We start from the raw sequence: 17,106 nt of genomic DNA on the forward strand, positions 1-17,106 counted from the left end.
AAAAATTCCTTGGCTCGATATTCTGACGTTTCTCTTAAAAAAACCCGGGAATTCCAAGATCACTAGCCATCCAATATTTGTATTGATCGGTCAAGGTTATATCTTGCATTTTTTTTTTGTTTGCAAATTATTTTGCAACATACTTGAATAATTCTTTCAGATCATTGATTCGTTTCAGGCAATTTAAACTCAATAACTTTAAAAAACCGATGAACCTAACCGCCTCGTGTCTGACACTGTTCGTCAATACATTGGTAAATCATGATCATGAACTAAATTCGGTCTGAAGGTCCTTTAAATAGGAGTCTTCCTGGTTCTCCTGTTTACCAAACGTTGCATCACTATGACTTACACATGTACCATCAAATTATTTCAAAACAGGTATAAACTGACAAATTCTTTATTATTGAAGTCATTGTTTATTCCGATGTCAACATGTATTTTATTAAAATCATTTGTAATTTTGATTGAATAAACTCTTCCGTTTTTGGATTTTTATTCGATGAGGTACTCTCTGTGTATAATAAACAAGCATGTATGAAACTTGACAATGCCTTGCAATGACATTGGTAAAAAAATTTCATCCGTGGAACTGGTTGCGATATTTACAGATTCTTCAAAAGTTTACTTTGACATCGAATTGCTAAATTAATTGATGCATTAATGTACTAATCCCCTTTCCCAAAAATTAAGTGTACATTTGTTTTTTTACTCTATCGAATCTTTTATAATGAATAAAATTAACTATAAAAAGATTACTTTTACCGATGAATTATACTTTGTGGAGTGGCTTTGAGAAAATCCTATTGCATAAACATAACTATTCAGTGTTAATACATTTATTTGTCTCAACAGAGAATGTGGAGTAAAAACAGGAAAAAGAAAGGCATTATAAAAGTACGTTTTAATTTAGATACAATTCAACATATGAAATGCATTTTAATTGGTGTTTTGGTTTTTACATTTACTTTTTTTAAGTTACATTTTATTTTACAGTTATATTTTGTAAAACTCTTGTTTTGAATTTCAACCAAATATAAATAAATGCTAGATATACTGATTAATGCTCAAATATATATTCATCAGCTTTAAATGTCTAATTTCTAAAGTTGAATAAAAAAAAAATCCTTGGCACGATATATTCTGACGTTTCTCTTAAAAAAAACCCCGGGAATTGCAAGATCACTAGCCATTCAACATTTGTATCGATCGGTCAAGGTTGTATCTTGCAAATACGGATTTGTTAGCAAATTATTTTGCAACGGCCTTGAATAATTATTTCAGATCATTAATTCGTTTCAGGCAATTTAAACTCAATAACTTTAAAAAACCGATGAACCTAACCGTCTCGTGTCTGACACTGTTCGACAATTCATTGGTAAATCATGAACTAAATTCGGTCTGAAAGTCCTTTAAATAGGATACTTCCTGGTTCTCCTGTTCATCAAACGTTGCATCCAAATGACTTACACATGTACCACTAAATTATTTCAAAACAGGTATAAACTGACAAATTCTTTATAATGAAAGTCATTGTTTAATCCGATGTCAACATGTATTTTTCGTATATTTTCTACTTATTAAAATGAACAATTAGACTACCATGAAAGGTTTATAACACACAAAAATAGTTTTTCATAATCGTCAGTGGAATTTTTTTTTCATTCTGAGTAAAAGTAACCCTTTCATGCATACACATGAATTTGTAAACTTACAACTGCATGTGTTTTACAGTAGAAATGCTTTAAAGATTATTATACCCCAGGTCGAAGGAGAATATCTGTCTGTCTGTATGTCCGTCTGCTAGTCTCTCTGTCTGTCTGTCTGTCTGTCTGTCCGTAACAAAAATTTCTGTCGCATGTCTCTCAGCAACTGATCATTGCAGATGCTTGAAAATTTGTTTAACCATGCCAAAGGATGGGATGTATTTTTGTATCAATCAGACGTCAACTTTCTGTTTAGTGACAACTTTATTTATTTTCAGCCTAAATTTTCGAACAAATTTTCGTCAGAAATTTATTAGCAACTTTTTATCGCAGATTGTTTGTTTAGGTATGTCATATGGTGGGATATATTTTTGTACCAATCGGACGTCAACTTCCTATTAAAATTGACTTTGCAAATTATGCATATTCACATCGGTAGGGGGGGTCTTACCTGTGAGTATTGGCTCACAGATATCTTGTTTTTTTTACGTTTCATGCCCATTTATTTGTTTACTGTATTTTATTGCTGTACTATTCATTTAAATACATTTTATTCATGTAAATAAATCTCAACATATTGAGAATATTTTTTTCTCTCATAAAGAATGATCTTAACAAAATACCACCGCTTCAATGTAATAATGATTGAAAGGTGACGTTGATTTCAGTTCTATTGTCGTGTTTGGTCAGGCAGTATTCATAATTGCTTTTTGATGAAAAAAATTGTTTAAAATTATGTATAGAATTTTAATTGAATAACCTCTTCATGCCTGCAAGGACATTGGTAAATTTGAAAGTAAATAAATTTTAAAAACCGATAAAATTAAAGAACTCGCGTTTGAAACTGTTCGTCGATAGATTTGTAAACCATGAACTGGATTTGGTGTATTGAGTATACGTCCTTTATATGGAAGACCCTGAATTTTAAAGGTCGTCAAATGACGCTTTTCTATGAATGAGAGAGAGAGAGAGAGAGTCTTATGCTGGTAGAAATGGAAATTACTTTGTTTAGAAGGAATATCTATCAGCGTATTACATATGAAAACACGTAGCATGGTTCAAACAAAATTAATTTCTTCCACGATTACATTTTGTAAAATTTGGTAATTGTGAATATACAATTCATCTCTAAAGCAATTAACTTGTATCAAGCATAATTGACAATATATATATATATTCATCTCCAAATTTGACCTGTTTAAATCTGTTGGATTTTCATTTCTGTGTTTAATTTTTTTGCTTTAGCCATCATTGCAAACTATGACCGTAATGTTGATTGAAACACATTGGAATGGTCACTGAACGTTAAGGCTTGGACTAAGTGTGTGCGACTTCATCTGGTTTTTCGCAAAACTAAATTGTTTGAGATATCTATCATGTACCTGTTATAACCTTTTGCACAAAGTTATGCTCTTTCTCATACGGTTTATGGATAAATCACGAAATTTCTTTGTTTCGATTTTGTTATTTGAGAAACTAAATATAGATTTAGACATAAATTACTCATCAGACATAATATAGGTTATTTCAGAGTATTTTACACAAGTGTCAATTTAACAGTAAAGTATTCCAAATTCGATTCGTGTATATCAATGATTTATTTATAATGCAATAAGAGGATCTACATATGTCATTAGAGTAAAATACTGATATGGCGAGATGCATATTTTATATGATGGTAATTTTTAATTTTTTTTCCCTGTAAGTCAAAGTTTATTTTGTAATGTCATCTATATATCTATCCTCAATAAAACTTAATAATTTAATGAACAATTAAAACAATACAAAGTAATTGTGGTCATCTAAAATTTATGAGTACATTTGTATTATGTGTAGGTTTAACTTCATTGGCAAGAATGATTCACCAGGTGATAATGTAAGGAATCTTTCTGAGGTGAAAGAATTATCAAACAGATCACAAACATCAGCGTTGATACCACAATTTGAAAGACATATGCATTTTCCTTTATCTAAATAAAGGCTTTAAAATATTTCTTTACACGAATGAAAATTTTTAAAAAATCAAATTGATACTATATTTTTGTTGAATCGTCGATAAAAATTCATTGTAATTAAAAATCTTCAAATTATATTAATTGATCAGTTAATGAATGATTACACGCTGTACATTGTATTCGATCATTTTTATTTCATATCTTTCGTTCCACTGGGTCGCATGCTGATTGACGTTTTTCACACTGTCAGTTTATAATTAATCACCTATTTGTCTATGGACTTTTTCGCTTTTTCCGGTTACGACAAAGAGCGCAGAGCGGGTGAGACCGGTCAGCAGCGGGTGCTTACTCCTCCTAAGCTCCTGATCCTACCTCTATCTTTTTAGAGACCCGTGTTGCTCTGCTTTGAATTTGTGTTTTGTTTTATGGATTTTTTTTTTAGATGTTGACAGTTTGTTATTGGTATTTTTCATCTTCTAAATCATAAATATTTTATGTTTTCCGGCTGAAACGTTACTTTCCTTTTGCCCATGTTGCAGTTGAAAGGTTAAGACTAAAATTAATCTTAAAAAATAATGCTTTTTTCCATTAGATTTAAATTTTGTAGAAATTTCCACAAGTGAAACGTTTTGTTTTGTTATATTACCATAATTCTTTGTTTTGTAATCCTATTTGCAAATACAAGTTCGAAAAAGGAGTCTACAAGTAAATGTTTTGAAAATGAAATGGTCTCTCATAAGTGAAATGTGCATTTAAAAGGTAAAACAGTTTTTCTTCTACTTACTGTCTTTCGAAATGATTTATTACATCTTAAAAACGACACAAAATTTGACATCCGACAATTAACCGCCTACGTTGCAAAACATGAAATACAAACTTGTTTAATAACCTTTTTTATTAACATCTTTTAAATTTGCATTACAAACCTACACAACAACTCGTCCATGGCTTTTGCAGAGATAAGTGTTCGTTTTACTCTTGTTCAGTATTTTTCTTTTGGACTTTTGATTTTGAATACTGTTTGTTATCCCACATTATCATGTGTCATTTTATTTGTATTTTAAAGACTTATTGCATTCTATGTTTGGTCTACATTATGATAGTAAAAAGATATGTTTCATTTCCATGGCATATCTTGCAGAGACCATGTGTTTCTTTTTCCATTCAACATGGTTAACAATTTTTTTCCTACACTATTCCTATAGAACAATTACTATATTATATTTACATATTCCGTGTTAAAAGAAAAACATTTTTTTTCTTTTGTACATTTACATAGTTTCGGTCTGAAAAATCATATTTTCATTGCATGAGCTTGAAAAGAGAGGATAGAAGTTTGATTTCAGAAATCCAGTTTGATTTATTTTCCATACAATTTAAAAAGTCTGAATTTAACTTTAAGTAATCTCCCTCTAATAAATCATTTGTATGTGAAATTCCACGATATTTATTTAAAAAAAACCCCCAAAGTATTTAATATTGTTTGCTCAAGGACTGTACATAATTATATATTCTTAATATTGCAAAGAGGATAGGGGAACAAGACAGCGCAAATGCCTATTTGGTTTAGTCGTAAAATACAATTTATAATTTATTTTTTTTCAACTGTTACTGATTATTCTTGATAATGTTGTAATACAGGTTTACAAAAGCACAATCTCTAACTATATACAGTTTCTGAATATTTTAATAAACGATAAGAAAAAAAATCTAAAGTTTAGGTGGTATCTAACCCACAACCTAAAAACCCTAGCTCTATTGTGTTATTTAATGTCTGTGCTCTATCCACTTAGCCATTTCAGGCACAACATAGTCCATTGTTAAATGCTACATGCGACTTCATCAACGGATTTGCATACTTGTATCGTGGGTAATTTCTCCAAGTTTTTGTTGATTGAAATTTGTTTGATTTCCTTATAACCTTATATAGACTACGACAAAAAATATTTGTTGATATTTTAATTGTCCAGTATCTTATCTATCGTCATTTAGGCTATTTACTTATTCATCCTTCTTCTTTATATTGATTAAATAAGCAACCTTTTCGTCAATAAAATGTCGGTAAATGTATACTATTTTGTTTATATTTTGATCCGTTTTATCTGAAAAGGTTAATACTTCCATATTTTATGTTTTTAATATTAAACAAGGTACCCATGTTTCTTATACTATTAAATCTTGGAACCTAGGAGACATTGAGTGTTTTTATTTTACATAACTTGAACTGAATAATTATTAAACATTTATATAATCATATTTTTACTGTGGGATATAATAGCAGGTAAAAGGGATATGGCTTCATGCATGTTGTACAAAGTCATTTAAAAGTGTAAAAATCAAAGATAGACGCCATTTATGTATATATTTATGTACAAAGAAAAACAACTCTGTACAAATAAACTTTGACAAATTACCTATTTATTTATCAGTGCACCATTTATTATTTTATTGCCATGCTTCTAAAATATGGGTAACGTTCGGGGAATGGGTTTTCAATATTAAAACATGTTTTAATTTGACGGATTGTACCACCACTGAGAGAGTGAAGAGGATCAATGTGATCAGAAAAAAAAACTCCAAAAAAGAAAATAAATACTAGTAGTACAATGTTCAATATAATCAACTTTGTTAAAAACATTGAGACTGACCATTCATGCAATGTTGTGGGTTGTAACGATTCTCTGATACAATTGTATCTGATGACGCATTGACCCCATCTCCCAAAATTGTCCAGGGTCATAATTGTTAAAAAAAACGTATGTTACTTTCATGTTTTGAGCTAAACCTGGAAACATCTCCTTATAGTTTTGATAAAACAGCATGTGAAATTCGGAGATATAATTCACTTTTGTCAGTAACGTCTGATATGAGTCTCCTAAAAGAAGATCTCCGCAACCAAAACTAAGCTACGGAGAAAATCAACCCCTCTCTCTCTCTCTCTCTCTCTCTCTCTCTCTCTCTCTCATAAAAAGTGATTTGTTTACTGGAAGTCCGTACAACGTCAATGTAAGACTTCTGAATGAATCTGTTTTACCATGTCTACTAAACTAAAGAAAAAAGTATGATGTACCTTTAATTAAACCAGAAGAAAGATAAGAATTAAAAGACAATTTTCTAAAATTGCAACAATGTATATTATAATATTTAAATCACATAAAAGATTCATGAAATATAGAACTCAGACACTTACAAAAACTCTAAATTTGTTTATAAAAAATATTTACAAAAAACTGTCACCATGATAATGATGAAAATTAATGTTTAATAATGGAAAATTGAAACACACGATTTTTATATATTTTCACCGTAATTATTACCGAGACACCCAACACTACATAAGGTATTTCGCCACATATAATTCTCACATCAAAATGTTATGATTCTCATATAATTGCGCTGATATGAGATGATACAAAAGAAGGGGCATCATATCATACTCAAATGATAGGGATAATATAATTCTTATATGAGTTAATTTTAATATCAAAATTATATGATTTTTATATCAATGAAAAGCACTTCATTGCAGTATCATATGTAACGCAATTGTTTATGTAGTAATAGTTTCCCTAGAAAAACACCCAATATGATCTCCACGTTCAAATGGACGTGTCTCTTGTTATACACAAGTCATGAATATCAAAATGTACTCAAAAATAATAAATAATAAATAACTCATGAGCAAAATCATCAAGAATATCTATAACAAGATTAGTTAATTACCGTTATCGTCAGATTTTTTTTCTCTTGTCGTCAATACAATGACGTTGGTTACCCCATTTAGGGCAACTTTAGGACTCAACGTTATAATTTTATCACACACTTAACACAGTGTAATTAATCAGATTAGAATTTAATGTCCTTTTTTATATCATAAATAGCCAAATATTAAATACAAACAAAAGGACTTAACAGTGTATTATCAGGTACCGAATTCAAGTTTTCAGAAAACGAAGAATTGTTTCAGGTACAGAGTACTTCGCAATAGTATACAGCTTCTGAAATATTAAAAAGTTCCTGCTGAAAATCTTACACTTATTCAAATTTATTAATATCATTAATATTTCATTAAGCATTAATAATCATTATTTCAATCATTGATATTGGTTATAGATAGAAAGAGCTTCTCTTACAACAGCAGCGTTTACTTGATGCGTTTAATTAACGCGTGAAGAATACAAAAACCTTCATCGTTGATACATGCAGAATCATGTCAAGCATTTATCTAAACAATCTACAACAGTAATACTTTTAGTTTTAAGTAAACTGAGTATTGTCTATTATCTTTATATTTTACAGTATTTTCCCTTAAAGAAAACTAACTTGATTTTTCATAGATATGCAAAACCTGATGTAAAGCTCTTTCAATCTATTACCATAGAAGAAGTAGAATTGCATCGCTGAATACATTAATACGTATAACAGAAGTTATCGATCAACGAGACATGACGTTATAATAGCAATTTAAATTATTTAGGGGTATGAATACATATTCCATATTCTTTTTTATTGAAATGTCGAAATATGTATCTGACAAAGCAAGCAATTTTAAAAGACGTCTGTCTTATTTTAACGAGCTGTGTTGATACCCCCTTAGTAATTTTAATGGCTAATATAACGTCATGTCTCGTTGATCCTGTATAGATTACTTCTGTTATAAATATTAAAGTGTTCAGCGATGCAATTCTAGCTACGTAAGTAAAAACATGTCTGCGTCCAATCAAATCTTAACTCCTAACAGGAAGGTTTCTAACTAAGGAATACCCCTCAGAACATTAAAATTCGACGAAGTTAATTTTTATCAATTTCGAAGAATGTATACAGTGGAGCCTCCGTAATCTGGATGCTTTCGTTCCTTAGTCCGTTCTTCCAGATAGATGGAGCATTCAGATATCTGAAATATGCCACATGTTGTCACATGTGATAATTTATTATATACCCATCAATTTTACTCCTCTGATACTGTCATTTTACAGAGTGTGATCCGATTTTCCTGATGACGTAGTACACATAAAATAACGTTTGTATTTTAGCGCGTTAAAAAGAGTTCAAAAAAGCATTGTGATAAAAGCAAACGTCATAAAATTGATTTTAAAAAGATCTTATACCTTGAAAGTTATTGTATGGGTGTGTTAGATACGGATTGCGTAGTATTAGTTTTAATATTGCATAGAGGAAATAATTGAATTTGCAATGTACTTAAAAACATAAGTATTAAACATAAATGCAAGTTTGTTCCCAATCTAACAAGTTATTTTCATAATTATTTAAATGTTCATAAAGATATGGGTTTAATGGAATATACCTTTTCGACGCTTTTAGAAAATGATATTGCATTTAGATAACTTCAACTGCATTCAAAGTTTTAAAGTTCATTTTCTCAACATATATTACGAAGTTAAACCCTTGGAAATATACACATCAAAATTTCATGTTTCCATTTTAAAAAAAAAAAATTATTTCAAACGAAATAGTTCCTTTTATTACATGTAGTTTATTTGCTTTTTCTTTCATTCTTTTTTCATTGTTTTTTTTCAGTTCTGCTTTGTTTATTTCATAATATATGATGCATTTTAAAAAGTTTTATATATCAATGCTCCTGATCAGTGCTTAGATAATTTGTTCAACCTAAAGTGTATTCAAATTTAGCCTAACGAATTTAACAGAGGTTCTTTAACTAGAGGTCTGCAGGATAAACAATCAATCCTATTCACATTCTCTTTAATCGATAAGTTTTCAATCGCATGGATTATGATACAAGTAGATTAAGTAATCAATTTTGGTTTTACGGAAAATCAAGTCCTGGTAAGGACAGATGAAGGACTTCCTGTCAGTCCACGCATATATTTTATGCTCAAAATGACAACAGTATTTTATAATTTATAATTTCAATTTTGTATATATTATAGATGAAATAAAAATAAAATTATAGTTCATACTTCTCAATAAATTCAATCTTAGTCTTGTAATATTAATATCATTTTAGAAATAACTTTCCGGAAACAACTGAAGAGACAGTGAATGTTAAACCGAAAAAACAAATTTCACTATTTCTGATGGTTTAAAGGATCTTATCACATATACCTGATTGAATTGTCCAACATTCCTGTTTTCAATATGATTGTTTCAAATTGTTTTTACTGAAATCCAACAAAATTGAGTTGTCCTGATCATTCCTATTTTATTTTTGAAACATCAAACTTAAACATTGTATAGTTGAAATCTATGACGGTTTTCTAAAGGCTTCGAAAACCTTCTACAAAAATTACTCATATTGTATGCATATCAACATTACATAAAGTACATTAGTAAAGGTGAGTGGGATTTTGACTGCACGTACAGCTCTAAAGATATTAATGAAACTGCATTGATAAAAAAATGACAATAACAAACTGTCAACCATATCAAAAACGAAATACTACTTCAACACAGAGCAACATAGATCTCTAAAAAGATAGAAGTAGGATCTGGTGCCTAGGAGGAGTGAGCATCCTCTGCTGACCGGTCACACCTGCCGTGTGCACCTTGTTGTGATTACATGTAAATAAAGTTTTAAAAAAACTGTTAAATAGAAATTAGAGAAATAGATTTCTATCATTTTTGAAATATCATATCATCAGATCTGCCTATAACTTTGACATATTATATTTAATGGTAATAAACTAACTAAGATTTCTTTTTTAAAAAATCCAAATATCTTACCTTTTTGATTTAATCACTTTCCAAAATCTTGGTAAATAGCTCTTCTTCTTAAGGAAATAACAATAGTCTTACAATAACCACGACCATCTGGTCCTCTTTGATGGAATTGTAAAAACTTATTTCACATACATTGTCGACTTTTAAGATAACCTGGAATACCTTTATGATCAAATTTTTATGACGTGTTGATCTTAAAAAACCGAAAGTGGACTTCTGTGATTAAGGCCCAAGGTACCGAACGTTAATGTTAACGGTTACTTAAATACTATGAAATATGTGATTTATGAGGCAAATAAGTATAATGTGTTGGGATTTAAACACTATTTTCATGTCATGAAATGAATCGGAATATCAGAATGACATCTATTGTAATTAAAAAAAGACTCAAATTAATGAAGTTAACGTTTCATGGCTAAACCACTTAATTATTTTAAATTTCAATTCTAGTGATAACAGTTATTAATCTTCATTGATTTCTGATTTTTTAAATTCTTTTTAACTAGCAAGGTTAACACACCGAAGCATTTAGAAGAGAAATCTATCGAAAATGCATGAACTAGATTTCATTTTTCATTGAAAATTCATATATGTTTAATGTAAGGAAACATATACTGTCTCCAAGTGCTGCATTATAACAATATCTGTAGAGAATTATTTGTTATGAATTCAATACTCCATAGAAATCTATAGATGAAATAACAATATTCAATGATATTAAACATACCAAACAACCGTTAATGATCAAAACGACAATATTGATTATTTCATCACACGTTTAAATAAGGAATATGTGGTTGTTAATTGCAAATCTCGGAAGGGTATGCATGGTAAACTAAGGTCATGATTATGACTGCGTTGGACTTCTAAATGTTCACATCTGTTTCACTATGGCTGCTTAAAAGAAGAAATCAAATAAGAAATACGTATAATTAAAACAGAACAAATAATTTTAAGATTGGAACATACCCTTTCTTGTATCTTTTTACATTAATTATTACCAAGACTTTTCTGATCTTTCAGTTCAAATGTCTTTGTCGCTTGTTGTCTACAATTCAGGATTATGGAAGTGTACTAGTAAATAATTACTTAAAATTCTCATCCATGTCCAGTACATATTTCTTTTTCGATATCGTCAACATTGCGATGTATACAATATTGATACGATATCGATTTTACATTGTCAACATTGCTAAAAATCTTTGCCTTTAACATCGACGACATTGTCGACATCGTAACAATGACAATTTCGAGCTGATATCAAGTTTACATCATCAACATAGCCGATATTTCTTAAATGATAACATCGTCGACATCGCAACGTCGACGATGTTGAGCCAATATCGAATTTACATTGTATACATCGCGGATTTTTCTTTAACGTTTACATCGTCAACATTATCAATATCTCAATGTCGACGATATTGAATCTATATTAAAATTTATTTTCTTTTGAAAAATAAATCAGATTATTATAGCAATGAACAAACCTAACTGTACTATAAATAAATCTGGGAAATTTCATTCCCCGTATACATTGTGACGTCATACTTTTTTCTCATTGCGTCACATTCTTCAACGGTTGTAAACAGATCAGCTGGGTAGACTGAGTGAAGAAAAATTGTGTGAAATGCAGCCCCGTCAGGCTTCCCATTTAAAGGATGTTCGGCAGACCGAAAAAATGAAATTGGCCGGGAAAGCTCGCCTACCGGGTAGGACTAAGAGGTCGAAACTTCAAAACGTACCGGACCAAACAGACCCGACGAATAGCGGAGTCAGCATCGAGGAAGTAGCTGCATCTGTATCTCAAATGATCCTCCCAGAATTGACACAGACAATCCAGACATTAATATCCCAGAGGGAAGATAATGGCGTGGTTTCAAGAAACCAACAACCGATTGAAAAATCTCCACCAGCAGTCAACTTGGAATCCCTGGCAGGCCCGAGTACGGACTCTGAGCAAAAAATTGAAACAATCATCAACCCACATCAGCCAGATTCGTGTGAAGGTACCAGTTTTGATTGCATTAATGTTCGTTCAAACAATGCAGATTTAGATTTAGATGTTAACAATGCTATAATTAGCGTTAATGATGAACTCGGCATGCACGTAGCTCATGCTACAAAACAAAAAATTATGAAGGGGGAATTCGTGGAATTGTACAGTTTATTAGATAGACATCAAGTTAATGACCAGGAAAGCAAAATTGTTTTGAATAACGGTCAATTGTCTTTCAAACCAGTGAATCAAAACAAAATTTTTGATATCCAAATATGGCTAGATGATTTTTTCATTTACATGAGCATATACTTAGTAGCCCATCCCGATCAAGCACAAAAGATGCTTAAATATATGGCAAATGTAAAAACTGCTGCTAGTCGATCACATGGATTTGGTTGGAGGGAATATGATAGACAATTTCGCATCAAGAAAGCAAGAAATGATTGTATTCCCTGGAACCAAATCGATCAAGAATTATGGCTTTTGTATATTAATTCACCATCAAGCGCGCCTGGGCAACAATCGCCTCAGCGAAATGCATGCTTTGATTTTAACAATAAGGGGTTTTGTATGCGACAATATTGTCATTATAGTCATACATGTTTGAAATGTTCTGGTAAACACCCGGCAACTAAATGTCATGAAAAATATCAAAACAACAAAACAGTTATGTCGCAACCAAGCTCTGACAAGCCCGTTCCTCACTTTTTTCGTGGCTCATGGAAAAAGTCCCATACAACAAACTATCAAAAAACCAGGAACAACACCTATTAAATTGTGTAATATGCATCTTTACCTTTCTTTGTATCCTAAAACTCTGGATGCTAGTGAGTTGAGGGATGGCTTTAAATATGGTTTTAAAATCAACTATTTTGGTCCCCGTTTTTCATCAACCTGTGATAACTTAATTTCAACCAAACAGCACCCAGATGAAGTAAGACAAAAAATATACAAAGAAATTGAATTAGGTCGTGTTGCAGGTCCATTCGATCAAGTACCTATGCATAATTTTAGATTATCACCTATAGGCATTGTTGCTAAGAAAGATGGGGGTTGGCGTTTAATACATCATTTATCATTCCCTGAAGGAAGTAGTGTGAATGATTTCATTGACCCAGATTATTGCACGGTTCATTACACACCGTTTGATGAGGTTCTAGAAATGATTGCTAACTTAGGTACAAACTCTTTTCTTGCAAAAATGGACGTGAAGTCAGCTTTTCGTTTATTACCCGTACATCCAGCTGACCAAGAGTTGTTAGGTTTTAAATTTAACAATCAGTTTTATTATGATATGTGCCTCCTTATGGGCTGTTCGATAAGTTGTGCTCTATGGGAAAAATTTGCTAGTTTTCTAGAATGGGTGACAATAACAAAAACAGGTAAAGATACATTAAGGCATTACCTTGATGATTTCATTTTTGCAGCCAAAAATATTGAAGGGTGCAAATAATTAATGTCAAGTTTTCAGAATACTTGTAGAGATTTTGGAATTCCGCTAGCAGAGGAAAAAACAGTTGGTCCTAAAAAGTCATTGGTTTTTCTAGGCATAGAAATCGACACAGAAAAGATGGTTATAAGTATACCTCAGGATAAAACAATTGCTTTGAAGCACAGTATATTACAGATTTTGGGAAAATCCAAAATAACACTAAAAATTTTACAGTCCCTGGTAGGTACTTTGAATTTTTGCGCCAAGGCAATTCCTGCAGCTCGTGCTTTTAACCGTCGTTTCTGTGACGCTATGTGTGGTATTAAGCACCCATCGCATTTCATAAGGGTGAATGAAGGTATGAAAAGTGACCTTCGTGTGTGGCTTAGCTTTCTTGAACAATTTAACGGAAGCTTAAATTTTTTAGAAATAAATTGGCTTTCCGATTTTGACCTTCACCTATACACGGATAGTGCAGGTAATCCACAACTTGGCTGCGGCGTTTATTTACAGGGTCAGTGGGCTTATTTCCAATGGCCTCATGAATGGCAGAACACAGATATTATATCTGATATTACTTTTCTAGAACTTATTCCAATAGTTTTGGCAGTTATGCTATTCAAAAGCCATTTCCACAATAAGAAAATTATGTTTCATACAGACAATATTGCTTAAGTGGCAATTCTCAACAAGAAGACATCAAAATCGAAAAGAGTAATGCAATTGGTTCGCCCTTTAGTTCTTTATGCTATGATTAATAATACTTATTTCAAATCAAGGCATATAAGTGGCTATAATAACTCAATCGCCGATTCTATTTCTCGTAAACAGTGGACAAGGTTCAGATCGCTCGCACCGGAAGCGGACGTTCATCCTTTACCCATTACAGAAGATTTCACGAGGATGATATCAGAGCTGAAATAGAACTGCTAACACTAAACTCTGTAGCCACAAACACAAAAATTTCATACAATAATAGTTTAAGAATTTTTTCAAGTTTTCGAAAGGACTATGGTTTTTCCGACATTTGGGGTCCGCCAGTTTCCCACTTATGTGTTTTCATTGCTCATATGTCCCTGAAAGGCTTAGCATATAGTACAATATCATCATATCTAGCTGGAATAAGTTTCAAATGCAAACTTTTATGCACCAACGATTGTACAAAATACTTCCTAGTTAGAAAACTTTTAGAAGGTGTTAAACGTTCACGCAAATCAATTGACCAACGTTTGCCTATAACTCAAGATATTTTAAAAAAGCTCATATCAAGTTCAAGCTATGTTTGCTCATCTAATTTTGAAACCTTCCTATTTTGTGCTGCATTTTCTTTGGCATATCATGCCTTTTTGAGAGTAGGTGAATTTACAAGGAATAATGCCAATAACATTCACCATATTATTGGTATTAAGGACATACAGATAATCAACGACCAATCAATTAATAGGAAACTATTAAAGCTTACTGTTCCGTTTTCGAAAACCGACCAATCAGGAAAAGGTTCATCAATTCAGTTGGTTGAATCCGATACTCAAGCTATTTGCCCTATTTTGCTTTTACTAAGATATCTGTCGGTCAGGCCAAATATTGGTGGGCAACTCTTTATTCATATGGATGGCAGTCCACTTACGCGCTATCAGTTTTCGTCAGTACTGAATAAATCAATAGATATCATAGGTCTTTCAAGCTCACTCTTCACTTCCCACTCTTTTCGAATAGGGGCTGCTTCTAATAGTTTTTAAAAGGTCATTCTGAATCAGAAATTATGAAAAAAGGTAGATGGTCATCAAATGCGTACAAAAGCTACATTAGAATTTAAAAAATTCGAATCAGTAAGAATTTTTGTTTTTTCCTTATATACACATTTGTTATCATATATAGGTCAAGAAAGGAACATTTGGATAATAGGTTCATCTATTATCAAGTGGGCTTTCCAACGCGCTTGCCTTTCTGAAGAAAAAGCTCATCTAGGACTTCAACGACAAAATTATCGCATCCTTTGGCAGGGCAAGGGCGGTTCAACGTTGAATAAGTTGTACCCTCGAATTCAGTTGCTGTTGAGGTACGAACCTTCTCCTGATATTTTAATTATTCACTGTGGGGGAAATGATATTGGTAATGTTCCTCTTCTTGACTTACGTACAAAAATGAAAGAAATATTTCAAACAATTCAGACCAGACTTCCAACACCATTCTTGGTTGGTCTCATATTCTTCCTAGATCTTCGTGGCGTTATAGCAATAATGTAAAATCTCAAAATTTTGCTGCCAAAAGAATTAACAGCTTTATGAGCAAATTGTTTGTACAAAATGATTGTTTTTACATCAGCTATCCAGAAATCGCATGGGATTCTTATGGCTTATTCAGAAAAGACGGAGTTCATTTAACTGAACTTGGAAATGACATACTACTCTACAATTTACAAAGTACATTGCAACAAATCTGCTCTTTTAATGGCGAACGTGGAACACGGCCAGTGTACTAAGCGTCGCTAATCCTCCAATGTTATTGGCGGTGGTTGTTCTCTCATAACTGTTAACTCGAACAACCATGTGGCGATTTTTCGCGACGCTTTTGGTTTTATAGATTTGATAGCAAAATGATACTGAGTATCTGTTCCCAGTACCAGTATTGTTTTGTCTATCTTTCAAAATCATTTAGCCAATAATGTAATGTATAATGTCATAATGTATAATCTATATTGAGTTTATATTGTCCACATTTACGACATTTCTTCGACGTTGACATCGTCGACATAGTTAACATCGTTAGCATCGTAATGTATACGACATTAAACCAATATTGAGTTTACAATGCCCACATCGCGGATATTTCTTTTGCGTTGTCCCTTGCAATGCAATATCGACGATGTAAACAGAAAAGAGGTCACACGATGTAGACACAATGTCTACTCGATGTTTGTCAACATTGTGATGTCGACAATGTCGTCGATGTAAACAAGATAACACAGGTATGATGCAACACGACGTTGACTCGATGTCGATAAACATTGCGATGTCAACGATGTAAACAGGAAAGAAGGCACACGATGTAGACACAATGTTTACTCCATGTTGGTTAACATTGCGATATCGACAGTGTCAACGATGTTAACAGGATAACAGAGTTATGATGTAGACACGATGTTGACACGATGTCGTACACATTTCGATGTCGAAAATATCGACGACGTAAACAAGAAAGAACACAAACAATGTAGACACAATGTCTACTCCATGTTGGTTAACATTGCGATATCGACAATGTCGACGATGTTAACAGGATATAAGAGGTACGATGTATACACGATGTCTA

General features: G+C 31.9%; 1 pseudogene; it reads left to right on the forward strand.

Annotated features, from left to right (window-relative positions):
• Positions 1-11,990: 11,990 nt before the first annotated feature.
• On the forward strand, positions 11,991-16,283 carry LOC128183082 (uncharacterized; annotated as a pseudogene).
• The last annotated feature ends 823 nt before the right edge of the window (positions 16,284-17,106 follow it).

Source organism: Crassostrea angulata, chromosome 5 (genome assembly GCF_025612915.1).
Source record: "Crassostrea angulata isolate pt1a10 chromosome 5, ASM2561291v2, whole genome shotgun sequence".
Classification (NCBI taxonomy): domain Eukaryota; kingdom Metazoa; phylum Mollusca; class Bivalvia; order Ostreida; family Ostreidae; genus Magallana; species Magallana angulata.